The sequence below is a fragment of the Camelus ferus genome, chromosome 6 (assembly GCF_009834535.1).
Source record: "Camelus ferus isolate YT-003-E chromosome 6, BCGSAC_Cfer_1.0, whole genome shotgun sequence".
Taxonomy (NCBI): Eukaryota; Metazoa; Chordata; class Mammalia; order Artiodactyla; family Camelidae; genus Camelus; species Camelus ferus.
Window position 1 is genome coordinate 4842888 of NC_045701.1, and position 19276 is coordinate 4862163.

Sequence of the window (19276 nt, forward strand, 5' to 3'; positions counted from 1 at the left end):
ATAGAGAGAACAGGACTCGGCCATAACGTAGTCCAGGGAAGCCAGCTACACTGAGCAATGCCAGAGGTGCCACAGCAGCCTGAGGGCAGCCAGAACCACTGCCTGTCGCTCAATCATCCGAACCCAAGGCTGCTCGTTCTTGGAGTGGGCGCTGGGTTCCCTGGATCAGGGGAACAAGGGAACTCCCATACAGAGCAACAGGAGGTGCCCAGGGCCCAGGAAGGGAGCCAAGGCAGGGCTGGGAGACTGAGCATGAGCCCCACACCCACAGCGGTCAGAAGCAGCCGGCTGGGACTCACAGAGATCACAGAGCCCAGCGTCCAGGGCCAGGGCAGGAAGGCAGTGGTGAAATAAAGCTTATCTTGTAGGAAAGGCAATCTTTTCCACCTTCCTCCTCTGGCAGTTTTCTCTTGCCTCGGTCCCATTCTTATTCAAGGTGAGCAATGTTAATCTCTCCTGAATCATTAGATGAATAAATTGTTTTCTGGTAAAGTCACAGTCCAGGATTTCTCATAGCCACTCTCTCGTCTCTGTTTAAAGGCCCTACTATAGATTAAAGATGACCTCAAAGTCCTTGACACGCCTCCCATCAGAGGCTCATCTGCGTCCTCTTCCATGCAATCTGGACAGGCTCTGCCAGTGCCGTGACCACCTGAGTATGGCTGAAGGGACTGCGTGTCAGTTTGCAGGTCTAGGTTTTCAGAAAATGACGGCTTCCTCTTTCTACTGCTTGGAATGCTTGCTCTTGGGAAAGCCAGCCACCACATGAGACGCCTAATCACCCTGAGACCAACATCCTATGAGAAACCAAATGACACAGAGAGACCTTGCAGAATATGATACCACAGAGGCTGGGGAGGGGAGGGGTAGGTGGGAAAGGGAGAGGGGCAGAAACGGAGACCAGGACACAGGGGCACAAGACATGTGACTTGAGAAGCCATCCTGGAAGTGGATGCTCCAGCCTCAGGTTCTCCGGCCGATACCACACCAGCCAAGTTCCTCCTGAACTCCTGACCCATCCTAAGATCATAAGCAAAATAAAATGGTTGCTGTAAGTCACTAAGATGTAGGACAGTTTGTTACGCAGCAAGAGATAACAGGACACCTGGAGAAGGAGGAGCATCAGCGATAGAGCTTCCACCGTTCACCTCTGCCAAACAACTCGCTGGAATGACTGACGCTGCTGTTTAGTAGAAGTGAGGATGAGAGCCTTCAAGAGGTTCTACCCCACAGGAATCAAAACTGAAGACTAGACTATCCTCTCTACAACAGAGGTAACGAGAGTAAAGCATGGCAGCGCATCATCACTAAGCTGCCACCATCCTTTGAAACGGTTCTTTCTTTATCCCATCAATATTTTAAACCCAGATTTTAATACCATATGACAACCCAATTCTTTCTTGAGCAAAACCACAATCCTAATGTTGCCCTACATTGTAAAAACAACCTTCAAAAATCTCAAAGACATTATTCCCAAATTCTTGATAAAGATTCTTTTAAAAGTGTCATTGGCACTTGCAGGAATTCCTTTTCTCTTCATTTAAAGCTCCAGAGCCTTGTCCTTCATTCCCTTTGCCTCTCTGGTTTATGCTTTTTAAGAAGCACTCCGGGAAGCCTCACATTTATTGAAGGTTAGATTTGAAAAACTGACTGTAGATAATTCTGAGTTGAGAACACCCTACTCCATCTCTGTTTCCAGTTCTCTCTTTACTACGAGCCCTGACGTGGTCCTCAGCCAGCCTGGCTTGACCCCCATCACACCCTATCAGCAATGTCTGATCCCAGGCCTCTGTAGCTGGCTCAGAGCCCACATCCTAAACAGACTCCCAGGATTTCTGAGGAAGTACTTACACTTTTAAGGTTCTCAGAAAAATGGTGCATAGCTAGCCCCAAAGGAGGAAGCAGGAGATGGGCACGGTGACCAGAACTATGCTCCACGCCATTTTGGTTGAAGTACACCGAGGCCTTGATCCCTGCCCTTGGCCTTGATCCCTGCCCTTGGCCTCTAATCCTGCCAAAACAACTCCTTCCTTCCTTAATATAAAAATGTACCAAACTGACTTGGTTACCCTACTAGGGATGTAACTGTTACTCTGCGGACTCAAAAGGAACACGTCAGAGATCATGTGGCATAATGAAGCAAGCACGGGCTCCAGAACCAACAGTCTGAGGCTCACCTGCTGGCTGCGCCAGTCTCTTACTCTACGGCCTTAAGGAGGTGGTTCCAGAGCCTGCTTCCTCATCTGTCAACAGGACAGACACCACCTCTGCCTCGCACGGCTACGGTAAGGGACTCATGAGACAAGCGGTATCGAGTACACGACAAGAGGCCTAGCGAACAGAAAGCACCCAGTGACGCTCAGTTCCCTTCCCTTAAACATACACTAAAGAGAGCAAAACGGCTGCCAGGGGTTAACTCTGGTGACTGCGATTCTATACAAAGCAGTTAACATATGTCCACATATACCATGACTACTAATTCTCAGAACTTTTCCCCTGAGTTTCCACTCATTAAAAGGACCTGCAGCTGACAATTCCTTTTCAGAGAAACATTCCAAATATCTACGCCAAAGTCAGCAAAAATCCCTCAGAAACTCCTCTTTTATCTGACCTTAAATTAAATTATATTTAAAACATCAAATGAATGAGATAAAATAGTCTATTTTAATAAGCTTATTTCAAAATTGGTAACAACTATAATAATTACCTTAATGTCAGAATCATTAAATTTTATATATTTTAAGTAAAATAAATACTTCAGAAGCACATTTTGAGAGATGCACAAGGAGGTTTAGACAACTTAATGAGATACTACTCAGATAAAACATGTAAGTAGAGAAGCAACTTAGGTGTCAAAACCATACTGAAATACACCTGAGAGGTATTCAGAACAGAGATTAAATCATGGCGCACCAATCTAAAAAATCAAAATATACCTTGGGTGTTCCAACATCCATATAGCAGGGTTTCAGGCCAAGTCATTAAAAAAAATTTTTCTTTCAATTTATAACTTTTGTTTTAGCAAAGAAGTAAACAGAAATGATCTCAAATCACACCAGATTTAAGATATGGTGATCAGCTTATTTTTACAGATTTAGGTTTAACCTTCTACTCTAAATAAGTCAATTCTTCTCTAAGAGGCACTGTCCTTGGCTCTTAGAGGTTAATTTGAGATTGCTCTAGCCTACTTTCCTAACCTTTTCCATGTCAGGACATGCATGAAAAATGGTAACATCTGAATAGAGCATGTGCATAAATTGCGGTGTCATCTCGGGGCCAGAAGTGACCTGCTTGGAGGCTCCAGGCAACCCTAGGTTGAGGGGATCATTATCTCAACATATACATAATCCTTTCATGGCCCTTCTGAAGGGAAGCTGTGTTGGCCTGGTTATCCGGCAACGCAGGAGGAGGTCCCCCACCACCACCTCAATGCCCATTTGCTGGGACAAAAGACTGGGAGTCTTTTGCTGGAGAGCCAGCAGCATTATCTAGGAATCCAAGATGCGCCCCTGCGTTTATGCTACTCACTAATGTGCTCAGACCTACCAGAGAAAATGGACGCCCAAACCCTTGTTTCTACCCTATGTGTAACTGTCTTATCCAACTGCCATTCTATAACCCCAGGGAGCAGCCAGTTAACAGCAGGACAGGCAGGAACCCAACACGAATTAAATTAAAAGAGAAAAGCACTAGAAACAGCTGGGTCTGAGTACTCGGTGGTAAAAAGCACTGATCAGCATGTAAAAGGAATAGCCAGTTGCTTAAAATGAACCGGGACCTAGACTAACAACGCTTCCGAGGCCTCTTCCAGCTCTCGAATTTCAAGGTTTCCCAGACAGAAATCAAAGTACAATAAATTATTCCACATCCACAGCCTTAAATACATTTGTAAGATCACAGTAGGTGGGAAGATAGGAGCTGGCAGACAAATAGTTTGAAGTATTATTATAAAATCACTAACTTATTACTGCTCAATTAAAAAGTTAAACTTTTCTTCTTCCCTGATGATACCTAATAATACAAATATATGTCTGTGTGAGGCTATTAGCTGCAGCATTGTCTGCAACTGTAAAATCCTGGGAACAACCTAAATGCCCAAACATAGGAGAATGTTTGAATTCACTGTGACATCACAAATGGAGTACTATGAAGCTGTTAAAAATAATAAGGAAAATTACTACAAACATGGAGTGATAAACAGAATATACTATTAAATGAAAGAAAAAAATTTCAAAAGAATATACTTAGTTTGCTACCTTTTGTGAGAAAAAATAAGAAAATACTCATGTACTTTTTTTTTTTAATAAAAAGAAACACAGGAAGGGTAGATCAAAGTAATTGATTGTCTACAGGGATGGGTAGCAATGAGAGGAAGGATCAGGTGGTGACACTTTTTGGTATAATAGTTTATCGTTTTAACTCTGAGGACCATACTCATGTTTTATACACATAAAAAAGTAAAATCAGCAAGGATGAGGTGGGAGAAAAATCTAAAATGGAAATCAAACACAAACAAATGAAGCTAACTGCATGTCAAGTAAATAAGTGTATTAAAAGAGGGAAGGAAACTAACCCAAATAACTTTTGAACGTAATACTTTATACACTGTCAGTATACAGACAAAAAACTATAAACAAATATTGATCTCTAGTTATAAGGTATGGGTTAGCAGCTCGGACCTGATTTCTCTGCTTATGGAACTGAGCGAACAAGTACGAATGCTGAGGACAATGGGAACCAGATTCTCACTGATGGGGACAGAAAGAGCAAGACTAGACCTGTAGGGCTGAACTGGAGTTCAGGTATCAGTATGAACTCATGGTCTCACACACACACACACACACACAAAGAGATACAGACATGTCTGTTTATTTATGTTTCTTAGCTCCTATTTGCTGAGAAATCTTAGTTTATAAATCTTACTCCCCACTAGAAGGAAGGAGGGCTACTTGGAGAAATGACTGATTTCAGGACTAGGGCAGGCCACGCCTGGGGCGTCTGGCTGTGCCAGGAAGAACGGCCTCCAAGAACAATGGGGGCATCTCAAAATTATGGCTTAAAGGGGCTCCCACTAGGCAAATCTAAAACAATTTGAGCCTCAAAATAAGTAACAGAGTATCACAGAATAAAATAAAAATCTATGAGTCCGTGTTAATAAAATAAATGAATAAATAAATGGGAGAGAAAGGAAAGCTCTTCCCTATATATATTTAGGAGAAATAAGAGATAGAAAATCTACATCTTGCAATCATCCTAGTAATAACTAATTCAGTTAAGAATCATCGATGGATGCTAAATTACTGGGTGCAAGTCTGACGAGGAACAAGACATCCATAAAATTACAAAGCATCTCCTACAAGTTACTTATTAATAATAAAGGGGAAAAGAGTAAATTTACAGTGGAATAACCTTGCAAATACTACCTTAATAAAATAATAGAAGTTAACATCACCGGAATGAGACAAACAACCTCACATGCCTCTTGACACGATGCCCTGAGAAGACACATTACTTCTGCAGTACTCCCACCAAAACGATGCATAACTTCAACCTAATCATAAGGAAACATCAGGAAAACTCGAATTGAAGTACATTCTATGAAATAATTGGCCTGTATTCTTCAAAAATAAGATGTGAAAGACAAAGAAAGGATAAGGAACTATTCCAGATTAAAGGAGACTAAAGATTGATCTCAACTAAATGAAAAGCATGATCTTGGATTAGATCTGTGGGAGGTGGGGGGGGGGACAAAAAAGGGGAAATAGCTATAAAGGACATTACTGGAACAATTGGAGAACTCTGAGTATGGAATGTGCATTAGATAATACTATTGTACTAGTTATTAAATGTCCTTGTTTTGACCAATATCCTGTACTTACTGAAAAGAAAGTCTTTGTTCTTGGCGGGGGGTGGGGTACCTAAACTATTTATGGATGAAGGTGCATTAGGTCTGCAAATTACTGGGCAGTGGGGAGGGGGGCAGGGGCTGGGGGGTTGGGAAGAGGGTGGATAAAAAGAAGATGCACACGTAACACAAGTGTGGAAAAATGTTGACAACTGGATGGGAGTTCTCTGTACTATTCTTAATGTTTCTTTAAGTATGAAACTGTATCAAAATAAAAAGGTTTTTTGAGATTAAAGAAATTTTATTCTTTACTTCCAATTAAGAACATGTTTTTTTTTTCATTATGAAACACAAGGGAAAAGGTTAAATTACTATCGTGCAGAGCCAAAGAGTACTATAAACCTGACATTAACTTCCCTATATTGATGGATGATGAACTAATCTAGTAAAAATAGTACAACATATTGACTGCAGTAGTCCAAGTGGCTTTACAACTATGTTTCTTTTACATACCCAACGTCTGGCTTATGATCTGGCTTCCCAAGCAGAGTCAAACCCTTGGGCTTACCTACTCTCTCTGCTGACTCTGATAATAGCAACAATACTTTGCTCTGTTCATTGGGGAAGGTAAATCTGAGTTTGAACTTTGACTCAAATACAGTACTGCAAAATTTCAGTTTGAGTGATTTAACTCTCTGGAGGGTAACTAATCAGATCCATTTCTCAGCACTTTGCCCTAAAAACCAGATTAAAAATATTTCATTTAAAAATAGACACCAAATTAAGTATGGCAGACCAACTTCTTGCTTCCCTCTCTTCTCCATCCTAATTTCCCACTAAACCGGACAATAAAGAAATTAAGTTGATATTAACTCCCAAAGATAAAGAGAACATGTGAGGCCAGCAAAGCAGATAAAAGATTTCAACACATTTTTGAGAGTCAGGAAGAAGTTAGAGGAGCCGTAACAACCTAAGCAGCGTGAAGGAAGCTACAACCTAAGTGCTGGCAGAGGAAAGTGTAGACAGGAGGGGGCTCTGGGTTCAGGGACACTGAGCACAGCAGACAGCAAAGGTACGGATGGGACTGAACACAAGGGGGTCCAAGGGCTGTGATGAACGACTGATTCACAGAACTTCCTACGTCCTGATGTCAGAACATCAGTGGCCAAGTGTACAGCCGCCAGATGGAAAACTGAAAAACTAAATGCTGCAAAAAAACAAAAAAACAAAAAAACTCCACAAAGATGTCTTTCTCCATTGAAGAAGGCAGCCTGCTCCCCGACCTCACAGTGAAGCCCACTGCAGACAAGCCTCACCCTTACAGACGAATGTTACAGACAAACTTACATAGCTTTTCAGTGCCTCACTCTTCTATGAAAAGATAGACAAAGATAAAACAAGACCCTCGAAGAAAACATCCTTGTCTGGGAGAATCATTTTGAAAAGAAACAGAGGAACCCAGAGGAAACAGGAACAATGCAGGGAGCACAGAAAAGCTTCAAAACAAACTCTAAAACCCAGAAGTAATAAGAAAAGATATAGCAAAGGAACAGGAACAGAATGGATGAAACAGCAATGGTCAGAAAAATGAGAAAAAGCCCTTAAATTAAGAATATTATCATCAAAATTCAATAGAAAGAGTGGAAGGGAAAAAAAAAAAGGAAGTAGCTCAGGAACTCGAACCAAAAGGCAAAGAAATAAAAAGATAAGAAAATTACAGGTTCCACCCAGGGCGCTCAACATTCAATTAACAGGAGCTGTACGAAGAGAATGCAGCAACGAGGAGATTTCAGTATGGGAGGATGAGTGTACTCTCCAATGTGCAGACTGAAAAGTCCCCTGAGCACCCATGGCAACAAAAGGAAAACTAACCATGCGAAGACACATCGTTCTGAAGTTCCAGACCACCAAGGCTGGAGGGAAGAGCCTGAAAGTTTCCAGGAAAAAAAGTAAAAGGACCCACATGAAGGAACAGTAATCAGGAGGGCATCAGGCTTCTCAACAGAGGCACTGGAAGCCTAAAAACAAAGGAACATTGCTCTCAAAATTCTAAAAGAAAATCTTTTCAAACTAATAGTCTACAGTCAGTCCAGCAATCAAGTATTAAAGGTAAAATCAAAGTGTCAGACTTGCATGGGGTCAAAAGCTTGCCTCCCCCGAGAAGGGAGCTAAATGATGTAATCCAGCAAAAATGGTCTAATAAACCAAGGAAAAGAAAGACCTGGGATCTAGGAAATGGGAGATCCAATACAAGAGAACAGCAAGGGAATCACAGGATAAAAACTGCCCAACCGGCCCAGAGAAGACTCAGCTCAGATGGGAGCCAGAGCGCTCCGGAAAGGAGGTCTTCAGAAAAAAAAAAAGAAAAAAGAAAAAAAAAAGCTAAGAGATTACGTGTTTAAAGTGCTAGGAAAATAATACTCATAGACATTTGACAGATTTATAGGTTACATTCGGGAGAAAATGTGTAGAAGTCAAAGTAAGCAATTTTTTTAAAAGGCAGTTATTAACTCAAGGAAAAATAAAATGCCAGGCAAGAAAAGAAGCAGTCACCATATTAATCAAAAATTGTAATCTAACTATACTGAGAAATGGAGAGAGGGGCAGAGGGGAGGGTAACGCAAACACTAATGTCCTCATTTACCATAGCAAGATGTCAAGAGATGATACCTAAAATGGATAAATTAAGAAATAACAGTATATTACTTAGATGCATGTAGGTAAATATGAGAGAGAAAACTAAATCGAGCTGAAAGCAGTTGTCTGTGGACAGGAGGACTGGCGGTGGTGGAGGAGACTGCTCTTCTATTTTAAACCATTTGATACTATGACTTAACTGTGTGTGTGTGTGTGTGTGTGTGTGTGTGTGTGTAACTTTTTGAAAACATGAATTAATCTTTAAAAAGTAGATTGATGTAACAGCCATATCAATTCATGAAGTTGCCCAAACCATTTTTTTCATCTTAAAAAAAAATGCCTAAACTCTATTACATGAAATAAAAATTACAATAGCAGTTTATCATCTGGGGCCAGGCACCTACTGAATTCCCTGAACACTACAAGGCTAATTTGCAGAGCTAATGATATGTTTCCTCTGCTAAAGAATGTAATTTCAAAGCTGGTCAAAATTTGTCATCTATATGTTAACAAATCCAGATACCTACAGAGCCAGAAAAGAGAGGGCATCTGGTCCTGCTGATTTCCTACACAGAGGCAAATTCTGACCCATAAGACTGGTCCCCTCACTGGCTCAAACATTCTATTCTATTTTGAAATGGATTTCTGAGATCAGTTTTCAACATCAAATGAAAATAAAATATAGAAAGAAGGTATGTGAAACTTCATGGTCTCAAAAACTGTAAAGCACTAGACACACTTGTAATCACTCGTTCTATCACAAACTCAGACCTGTTCACATCCACTTTGGTGAAAACCACCTACTGAAGCTAGCATGCTTTATCTGTTCTGCAGTCTTTGGCTAAATGCTGGAACTGTGCCCCGAACTCCAAATGAGAGGAAAGGGTAGTGGGGACAAGGATTAAAACCACTGAAGTCAAAGCAGACGACTAAGTCAGAGTCAAATGGGCCACTTTGGCCTTTAAACGACCAGATACAAATTAACTGCATAAAAATTACCAGGAGTTTATATTGTTTCAAAAAGAACTCTCCCTAGGAAGCTGATGATACAGAGAATGAACACAAGAGCCATGAATCACTCAAGAAAAATTCTGGCATCTAATATTCCCATCTATTTAATATAGCAAGATCTGATGCAATTCCACGCTCTTGCCAACAACCTGAGTAAGCGAATCCATGGTTAAACAACAGGGGGATTTTCAAAAGAAATGAATCAAGCCATAAATGTAAACACCATACAACTATTATTTCAAAACAAAAGCAAGTGTATGCAATATAAGAAAAGATGCATATATATATTTTAGAGGAAGCACTCACTTCCATAAATAAGTAAAACAATTAAGAGGGTTAGGGAGCTCTTATTATCAAAGACTTCACTTAGAGCGCAGGTCTAGTATCTGCAGTGCACAGTTCTCTTCCCAGTTTTCTGTGGTTATATAATAAAGGTTGCACTAAAGCACAAAGTGGCGGTGGAGGGGGCGGGGAATCACCACAGTTGTACTTACAGGTGTGCTGGGAAGCTATTCTTTTAAAATCAATGGGTCTATTTATGAAGATACGGAAAGAAAAAACATAAACTAGGCACATGTTTATACTCTGCTTAAAGGGCTAGAAACCCAATATAACAGAAAATATGCACCTGTAAACTCCAATAACTGTTCTAATTATTTAACAAAAACCAAGAGTTGGAATTTTTTTTACAACCAATAGGTACAATTTAAAAATCTGATCCACACTTCCCCAAAAATATCTATTAATTATTCAAATAAAAAACACACAAAAGCCTGAAAAAAATTCTTAAATGAGGCTCTTAAAAAACTATACACAAACAAAACACTTGAAATAACTGAAATGAAACTGATGCAGTTAAATTAAATTGGAATTAAATTCTCACAGCATGAATTAGAGCTCTGGCAGCTGCTTCATACACCTAAGGTGAAGCTTGAGTCTTTAGCTGTAGAGAACAGTTTCTCCAATCAACATTTCCATCCACATTTAACAATTTCCCCAATCCACATTTGCATCCATCTCACAATTAACATTCAAAGTAATTCAGATGGAAAATAGAGTTAATCTCAATTTTACTGTGTGACACTAAAATAAAAAATATCAATCAACAATTTAAGTGTCAGCCCCAGATGATCTAAGTTAAGTTGCTTTTTAAAAATATTATATTAGAATATTTCTCCAACATATTATCTATCAATTATCCCAGGGAAACAATCTGTGGCAAAAAGAAAAAAAATTGCTCCCTAGAAATTTCAGCATGATCTTCACAAACTTTGACCAAAAATCTTACCATCCCAATACTGTGCAACAAATGTTCAAAACAAAGGAATGAACAATAATCTATTATTTAAAAAAGAATATCTGAACATGTTCAGTAAGGACAAAGATTTAAAGAAGCTAAAACAACAAGTGTAATATCACAGTCAGTTACATTAAACCTGCAGGGACATGACAGCTAATCACCAGCCTGCTCGTCCTGGTGATGAGATAGTACAAGAACAGTCCATAAAGGTCTTCAAGGCGGGTCAAGGATAAATAGGCAAGCAGATTTCTACAAGACTGCCTTAAACCCAACAAGAACAAAGAAACAAGTATCAGGAAAGAACATCAACTCAAAATGGATAGAGCTACTCAAACCTAAAGCAGAGTACCAAGTCTCCAGATAAAATCCAGTTGGTTATATCTTTTCAAAGACACAAGTTGGTTCATATTCAAAATAAATTCTCAATTCCCTCCTCAAAAGTCTTATAAAATATAATTAGCTAGCACTGATTAATGGTGAAGTATTTAACACAAACACTAAGACAACTATGAACTTCATTTTTCAATGTCCAAGTTTAATTTCAATAGTTTTCAAAGTGAAATTGCTTTCCTAAACTCATCTGCATTTTATACATCTGTAAATAGCACACATATACCTACTTTTCAGTATGTCTTTAAGAAGGAGGGGGAGAAAAAAGGGAGGGAAGTCTGTTTTAAGCACTGCAGTCTAAAGACTATAATTAACTTTTATAAGAAATGCAATTGGAAAATCTTAGAATATAACTAAATGGAATCAACAAAGTATACTGCCTAAAAGCAAAGATTCAAATAACCTCTGAGCTACCAAGAGGCAAAAGCAAAATTGCCTATCTTAAGAATTCTCTCCCCCACCCCCACCCCATAACAAACCACCTCCAAGAATTTCCTCTAGAAGAAAAAAAATGAAGGAATGGGACAGGGCAACTTCAAGAAGAGAGACACGTTTATAAAACACCCAAAAGCTAACTGAAGGTTGGTTTATCTGCACTAAAGTAATGTGAATTTCAGCCTACAAAAAAAAAAAAAAAATTAGATCTGAACTGAAATTAAAACATTCAAAAACAGTTCTCTTCCAAATTGTACTAACCCATCTTGTTCCAACTTGCTGGCATTTTAATCAAACAGGGGGAAGGAAGCACTAATCAAATACAGAATTTTAAAATAAATTATTTTCAAAATGTAGAATTTAAAATGTACTTTCACATCAAAAATCTTCAAAGGAATTATTTCCTGTATGTTTCCAAACACTTAGAATTCTTTAAATTTATCAGACATTAAGTGACTAGATGACAAAATTAAGCCCCTGCTTTTACAAAGGCACGCTAAAACACATGGTTTGAATGGTATCTGAATTTAAGCTTTGGGCTATCTCTAATACCCCCAAGCATCTTAAGCAACTGTTAATCTCTGTCTCAGTTTCACAATGTATGAAACAGGAAAAACTACAAGGATAGGTAGTTAATTAGCCAGGATTAAATGCTAGCAAATGGCTTTGAAGTTACTTTATATTGTTCTCAGTTCTCCTCCTACTCAGTAAAACTAAGATGAGAAAACATCTGGAATTACTATATATATTAACATCTGCAGACTCACAGCAGTTAAAAGATGATCTGTGTTTACAAATTTCTAAGCCAAAGATCATTCAACAATCCGGAAGGATTTCAGGATACAATCGCAATGAACAGTTTTTAGATAAATTTCCTTTCATTCTGAAAGATACCTGCCCTTACATACGTTCTCAAAACAGACTATTACAAATCACCAAGCATCTTGAGAGGTCTTGGCACAAAACAATTCTAGGAAAGATGAACAAGCTGTTACTGTTGTTAATGTTATTCTCAGCATTCTAAGCTGTCAATCAAGGTAAGCTTCATCATAAATACACTCTCCAAAAAGTACTAGCCCCTGCTGAGAATCTAAGTACTTCCTTCTAAGCCATCTGTCCAGAAAAGCTCTATTAAAACACCTAGAATGCATTTGCTCTCATGTTTAAAGGAGCTTTGAATAAATATAAAATACTAAAATACATTAAGCCATAGACATTTTTTCCGCTTCGGACACTGATAAACTACTACCCAAGTCTGTCTGAACGCCTAGGTTGAACACAAAACCCATAGGTTAAGAAACTTAATCAAGGGAGATCAACATTTTTTTCAAAGAAAAAAACATAATACAGCTCAAGAAGAGGGAGAAAACTCAAAAACAAAGTAGGTTGGGGGAAACATAATTGTAAATTACTCCCTGATAGAAGAGGGACTCAATTACATTTTAAAACAGGAATTTAAGTTTCTCAATGAGCTACAAACTAAATTACTCACTGTTCTGCTTACTGAGCTACAAACATTAGAAGAACCTAAGTATTTCTAAATCTGGTTTAAAGGATCCAAAATTAATCTATTATGTTCCAGCAAAGAAGGAAATTGCATAAATTTCAATGAGGAAAAAGTGGGATGTTATAAGAGCCTAAGGCTAATGATGAGAATGAATTATTTTGAGAATAAAGGAGAAACCGAAACAAAAGAGTCTGAATTCTTCCCTCCACCTCGTCCTTTCTTCTTAGGCCATGAAGGATATTCCTCGTACACTACTAAGAATACCATTTAGAAAATAACTTTGACCCATTTGTCAAAACTTCACAACAACAACAAAATGTGAGGCTGAATCCCTAGACTGCAGCCTCTTCACACACACATGGAGCACATTCTGAATCCCAGGCCTTTCACATCTCTACCAATTAGTCAGAGACCCTGGAAATATGCTGAGGCTCCTTTAAGGTTCTGGAGCTGGAGCTGAGGGTGGAATACCGCCAGAAAAACTAGAAAAACAAATTACATTTGACTTAAGCTTACAAACATTACCAAAAAAGTTTAAATTCCCCAGAAAAGTATATAAAATTCAAATACTTATCTTCCAAATCAATGTGAAAAAAGGATCACCTGTCCACTGACTTTTTTTTTAAACTGGCCCATCCACATTTATTACTAAAATGTCCACCTGCCCATCTATAAACACAGAATGTCAAAAGAATACAAATTCACTGTGGTAACACCACCACAGATGGTCATTTGCTCACAATCCAAAGTTTACAGACTGAAAACCGGGAGTGAGGACTGGTGAAAGCATTCTGGGGAGAAGCTCTCTTACTTTTTATTTATTTTCAACATAAAGTTTAAGGCCATTCCAACCACCATCTAAATGGGGAAAAGTTCATTCATTAAGTAAATGTTCACTGAGTGTCTTATTATGTGCTAGTTACTTAATAAATATTTCATACTGGGTTACTAAAAAGCAATAAATGCATTTGACCTAATGATGAACAAATGACTGATCCTATCCAGAAAAATGTAGTCTACTGGGCATACAAGCATGTTCTTTAGATGTAGGTTGTGAGAGAAATACAATATAAAATAACCCATCACTCTGTGATAGTGATTTCTCACCTTTATCACAAACTTCAAGTTTACTACCAATGACAAGGAATCAACACTCAGAACTCCATCCTACTAAATGAAGCTTCAAAAAAAAAAAAAAAAAAGAGTTACTCTCCATACAGCCAAAACTGCAAAACGTTTACTTTAATCTACACTTACTTTTCTTAGGTAATGTGAGGGAGAGCTGTACTGGAAACTTTAAGAGGCATTCTCAACTCTTTGAAGAATTAATCAGGGGAAAATTCTCATGTCTATGCTATTAAAATATCTCCAATTTAACTGGCTATTCAACCCAAACCCTTGAAGTCTTTGGCTTTCCTTAGTTATTAAAACAGTTGTATTTAGGGCATCTTTTTAAACAATTTGTGTTTTTTTTCCCTCAGTATTTTGCCACTGGTTCAACTCTTTTACCCATAAAAATAAATGCCCAAACCTCCAGCTTCTGAAAATAACATCTGGTATGTGCACTTAACAAAAACCTTGAGAGGATGTCCTAGTTTTTATTTAAAATGTTTTCATTTAAAACAAGAATGCCTTTAGCAAAATTAGACATAAATCAACTTTTACCTTATTAGGAAATTGCTATTTTCAACATTTACCTTAAACCACAACATGGATTTATCTTCTAACCAGTCAGCTTCCTGTCTCTCCCCAACTAGATTAGACTGTAACTTTTTTGAGAGCAAAGGACTACTGGACCCCATGATCTGGTTCTAGCTAATATATTTCACAAACTCTGTTAAGTCTCCACATACACATAAATGTTGCTAGTTTTAAGGCCTTAAGGAATTCTTTAATATTCTAAAGCTAGTTTGATAACAGCAGGTGTCCTTAACTGTTACTACAGTTGTTTACTAGTGAGTTCTCAGAGTGTGGTCCTGAGCCCCTTAGAGTTTCCAAAACCCTTTCAGAGGGTACATGAAGTCAAACTATTTTCATAAACAGTATTGATGTTATTTTTATTGTTTACCCTCATTCTCTCACAAGCATGCAATGGAGTTTTCCAGAAGCTACATGATGTATGGCATCTCAAGAGACAATGCAAAAAGACAGATATGAAAATCTGTCTTCTAGTAAGCCAGACAAAAGAAAAGTTGCAAAAAATTAAAATACTGCCACTCTTCCCACCAAATTTTTGTTCTGAAAGTAGTTATTTTATATAAAGTATTATTTCTGTTAACAAGCAATGGACTTACTACTGTCAACTGTAAATGATTTAATAAATACATATTTAAATTTTTTCTTTTAATTTCTAGTTCAGCAATATCAATAGATAAAAGCCACACAAACAAAGGCTCTTTGGGTTCTCAATAATTTTTAAGAGCATAAAGGTGCCCTGAAAATAAAAAGCTTGAGAACCATTGTGGTACACAATTACAGGGCAAATACAACAGAATGTACCCAGTGCCTTCCATAGATAAGAAGCTCAAGTTAATTCTAAGGCATAATTACTTCTTACACCGCCTAATCTTGTTGAGTAATACATCTCCTTGTAAAACATAATTCAGCATAAAACCAGTCTGTCCTAGGCCCTATTTAAGGGGCTTTAGATTTTTAGATCCAAAGTCCGCTTTATAAAGATGTTCTGATCTATAAGACCACCTATAACTTGAACAGTGTGTAGGAGTTTCTCAAAGTTTTCACAAAAATTACCTTGTTCATCCTAACAGCAACCTGTGAAGTAAACGTTTTCTTTAACAGATGACATAATGAAACCAAGCCGACACTCAGAGGAAACAGAACTACTTTCCAAGGATGTACTGCTACCTCGGAGAGCCTAGGATGTTGGTCTTTTGCAATCTGCTTGGCTGCCTCAAGGCTGTTTCACTGTGGTGTAACTGCAAGCTCCCAAAGAACACAAGGCAAGGGCATTACTTTTATGATCCCCGTGCCAAAACAGAGATTTTCCCCTCCCTAATAAGAAGGCAATCAGACTCAATACCCGGTCACCACATTATTCAACACACTGGCTACCCTTTTGGTGCCCTACCAAAAAGGAAAAAAAGAAAAAGAAAAAGAGAAAGGAAGAAATCCAAGTGTTGGAGAATAAATACCAGCATACATAATATTCCAAGATGATGAATTAGTTAAGGACTCATAGATTTAATAATCATTTAGTCACTGAAACAACAGGCAGGCAAGAACAAGATCAAGCTCAATACAAAAACATGAGATTACATCAATGAATGGATGCCAATAGGTTAAAATGGGAGGCCCACACGAAATGGGTTCAATTCACAGCACATGAACAGAAGGGGAAAACCCACATAAAGGTGCGAAAACTAGCTTTATTCGTTCTATAAATCCAAGCACATGACTAAACCACCCTCCCAAAGCAATGCCACAAACTTTGTCGCAAGATGCAAAGATGCCATCTTACCCCTTAGACACAAACCACTAGTCCCCTAGGGCCAGACATACTAGTTTGTTCTTTTTATCAGCACAAACCTCTTGGTTATGCTCCATTTTCACTTAACTTCCACAAGAGATACTCAATTTTCTGCATTTCCTTTCCACAGACAAGTGGACACTCTGACTGACAAAGGCAAGACTGACTCACAACAGGGTATCTGCCACTTACATAAACTCTTTCCTTTTTTTAAATGCATGTGTCCAGTGAGGCTATTTTAAAATTTTAAGTGATTTTTACCCAGAAAAAGGCAGAAGTGTGCTGTCTGCTTTGTATCCCTGTAGTTTAACCTCAGATGATCAAGGGTAATTTCATCATTCCTCATGAGGTATGCTTTTCCTAGTGTTTACTTTGGTCATTTTTCTTTTCAAATCTCTTTTGGAAAAATTAAGTTACAGTTATAGCACCACAGCTATAGCTACAATTATAATTAATGCATCACCAACTAATTTGTAAAGCAGTTTGATACACCTTATTTGTTGTTTCATACTCAACATTTACTGTGGAAGAAACATTCGTAGGTAAATTTCTGCACCCTCATAAAAGGACTGCAATATTGCACTGTGAAACCAATTAACCGGTTAATCTTTATAGACTTCATGCAGAAAAAGATAATCTGACTTTACAAAGGCAAGCACAGCTTCAAACCTCTGGGAGCTCAAGGAAACCGCACTTATTTCTATTCCTTATCCTACAGTACAATTTTCTTTGTGGCGTTACCTATGTTTTTCTCCAAGGACATAATCATCATATTGAAGTAACCTGTCAAAAGTGTTAAGGCATTCTCTAAAGTATCTTCCCTGCTGCAACCCACAAGGAGAAACGTCACACAGCTAAATCGTATCATTGCTGTTTTCTTGCCTTTATTTCGTCAGATGAACTTAAGATTTAAAAAAAAAAACCCCACAATTCGAATTTTACACTGCAACCCACGCTACCAGTGATCATCCTCAAAGCTAATAAACAAAGACTGTCGGCGGCACCAGGGCCCTACCAGGAAGTAATCAAAGCAGTGTGGCCGGTGCGACCCTAAGTCGCTAGAGCAGACAATAAGAGGGCACTGGGGCTTCCAAGGGGCCCGGCAGAAGGAGTTAAGATGCTTAGGCAACGCAAAAGCATTACATAAACCTAATAACTGTCCTAAAGCACATGAACTCGGGAATCCCAAGGCAATTTCAGACAACCCCAAAGATTTGAAAGGCGACTCGAGCCGCCCCTCCAAAGCAGCTGCTCAATCAGCCTTCCGAGCTTTTACGCCCGAAGCCTGTTTTCAAACTTCACCCTCCCTAGCTGATGAAAGACTCCGACCTCGGCCGCCTGAGTTCGGAGCACCTCCTGGGGCTCGGGGCTCCCGCCCGCCCCGCGTGGATCTGGTTGCCGGAGCATGCGGGGAAGGGAAAGGAAGCGGGGCCGGGGCAGGTAGCGAAGGGCCCCAGCGCGCCCCGCAGCCCAGACAAAGCTTCGCCCCGAGAGCGGCGCTCTTCTCGTGCGGTCGAGGACGAGACGCAACTCGAGCCCCGCCACACGTGCGGCCGCCTTGTGCGGGCAGGACACCCACCCCCGCCGCCCCCGACCCGGCGACACGGGCCAGCACAGCCCCCCGGGCACTGGAAGGCGGCGCGGGGGCGCAAGCCGCGCGGGCCGGGGTCCCCGCCCGCCGCCGCCCCCACGCGCTGTGGCCCCCGCGGGCTCCAGCCCCTCGCGGGCCTCTCCTTTGCCGGCAGGACCGTCGGGCCGCGGGAAACAAAGGAGCCGCCGCCGCCGCTCCGCCCGCCGCCGCTCCGCTCGCCTCGCCGCGTACCCCTCCCCAGCCGCCGAGCCCGGCTCGCCCTCACCCCTCCCCGCGTCCGCGCGCCGGCCGCCCGCGGCCCCTAGACGGCAGGCCCGGCGGAGCCGGGGCCTCGGGTGCGCGGCAGGGCCGCCTGGGGCCGCACTCACCGCTGCAGCACCAGGACGACGGGGAGCCGTTGGGGAACTTGGCTGAGTCCGGAGCGATGCAGACGCTGGAGCTGAGGTGCGGACACTCCATGGCCACGAGGAGGGCGGCGAGAGGGACTGAGGCTCCCGGACGCGGCGGGGGGTGGGGGACCGAGGGACTCTGAAGGCTCCGTCTGGGGTCGCTCCTTGCCGGGCGCTCGGCCGACGGCGGCTGCGTCCCGAGCCCTTGCGTCAAAGAAAGCAAAAGCTTCCGGGCGCCGGGTTTTCCCGCCCGCCGTCTCCAGGAGCCCGGCTCCGGAAAACGTGGTAATCCGGAATCCGGGTTCTGCCGCCACCCCTAGGCTGGGGGCTTCCGTCTTCCCAGGCCGGCCCCGCCCCGCCCCTGGGCAGGCCCCGCCTCCAGCCTCGGCCCCGCCCCCGTCCTCTCCCGCGGGGGTGGGGTCCCGGTGCTCGCAGGCGGGTGGCGCGGAGTCAGGGTACGCTCGGAAGTGACTTTCCCAACTCCGCTGCGCCAAGCACCCGCGGTTTCCCCCCGCCCCGAGAAGGGTGGGGCGCCAAGCTGGGGCACGCCTGGCCAGTCTGCTGCTTTTACCGCGGCCCAGCGATTGCTCGCAGTCATAGAAGACTGATTCTGTGTAGTGTGGGGTGGTCTTACTAAACCATGGTAGCAAATATGGCCACACAGGAAAGTGTGAAGAAGAAAGT

At 41.0% G+C, this 19276-nt stretch overlaps 1 protein-coding gene across 1 annotated transcript in view; it reads right to left on the bottom strand.

Annotated features, from left to right (window-relative positions):
* The window catches only part of USP3 (ubiquitin specific peptidase 3), a 77989-nt gene extending 59292 nt beyond the window's left edge, over positions 1-18697 (bottom strand). The window contains exon 1 of the mRNA XM_032480992.1: positions 18572-18697. The gene's annotated coding sequence lies outside the window, so the exon portion shown is untranslated. The remainder of the gene's footprint in view (positions 1-18571) is intronic.
* Between the last annotated feature and the right edge of the window lie 579 nt (positions 18698-19276).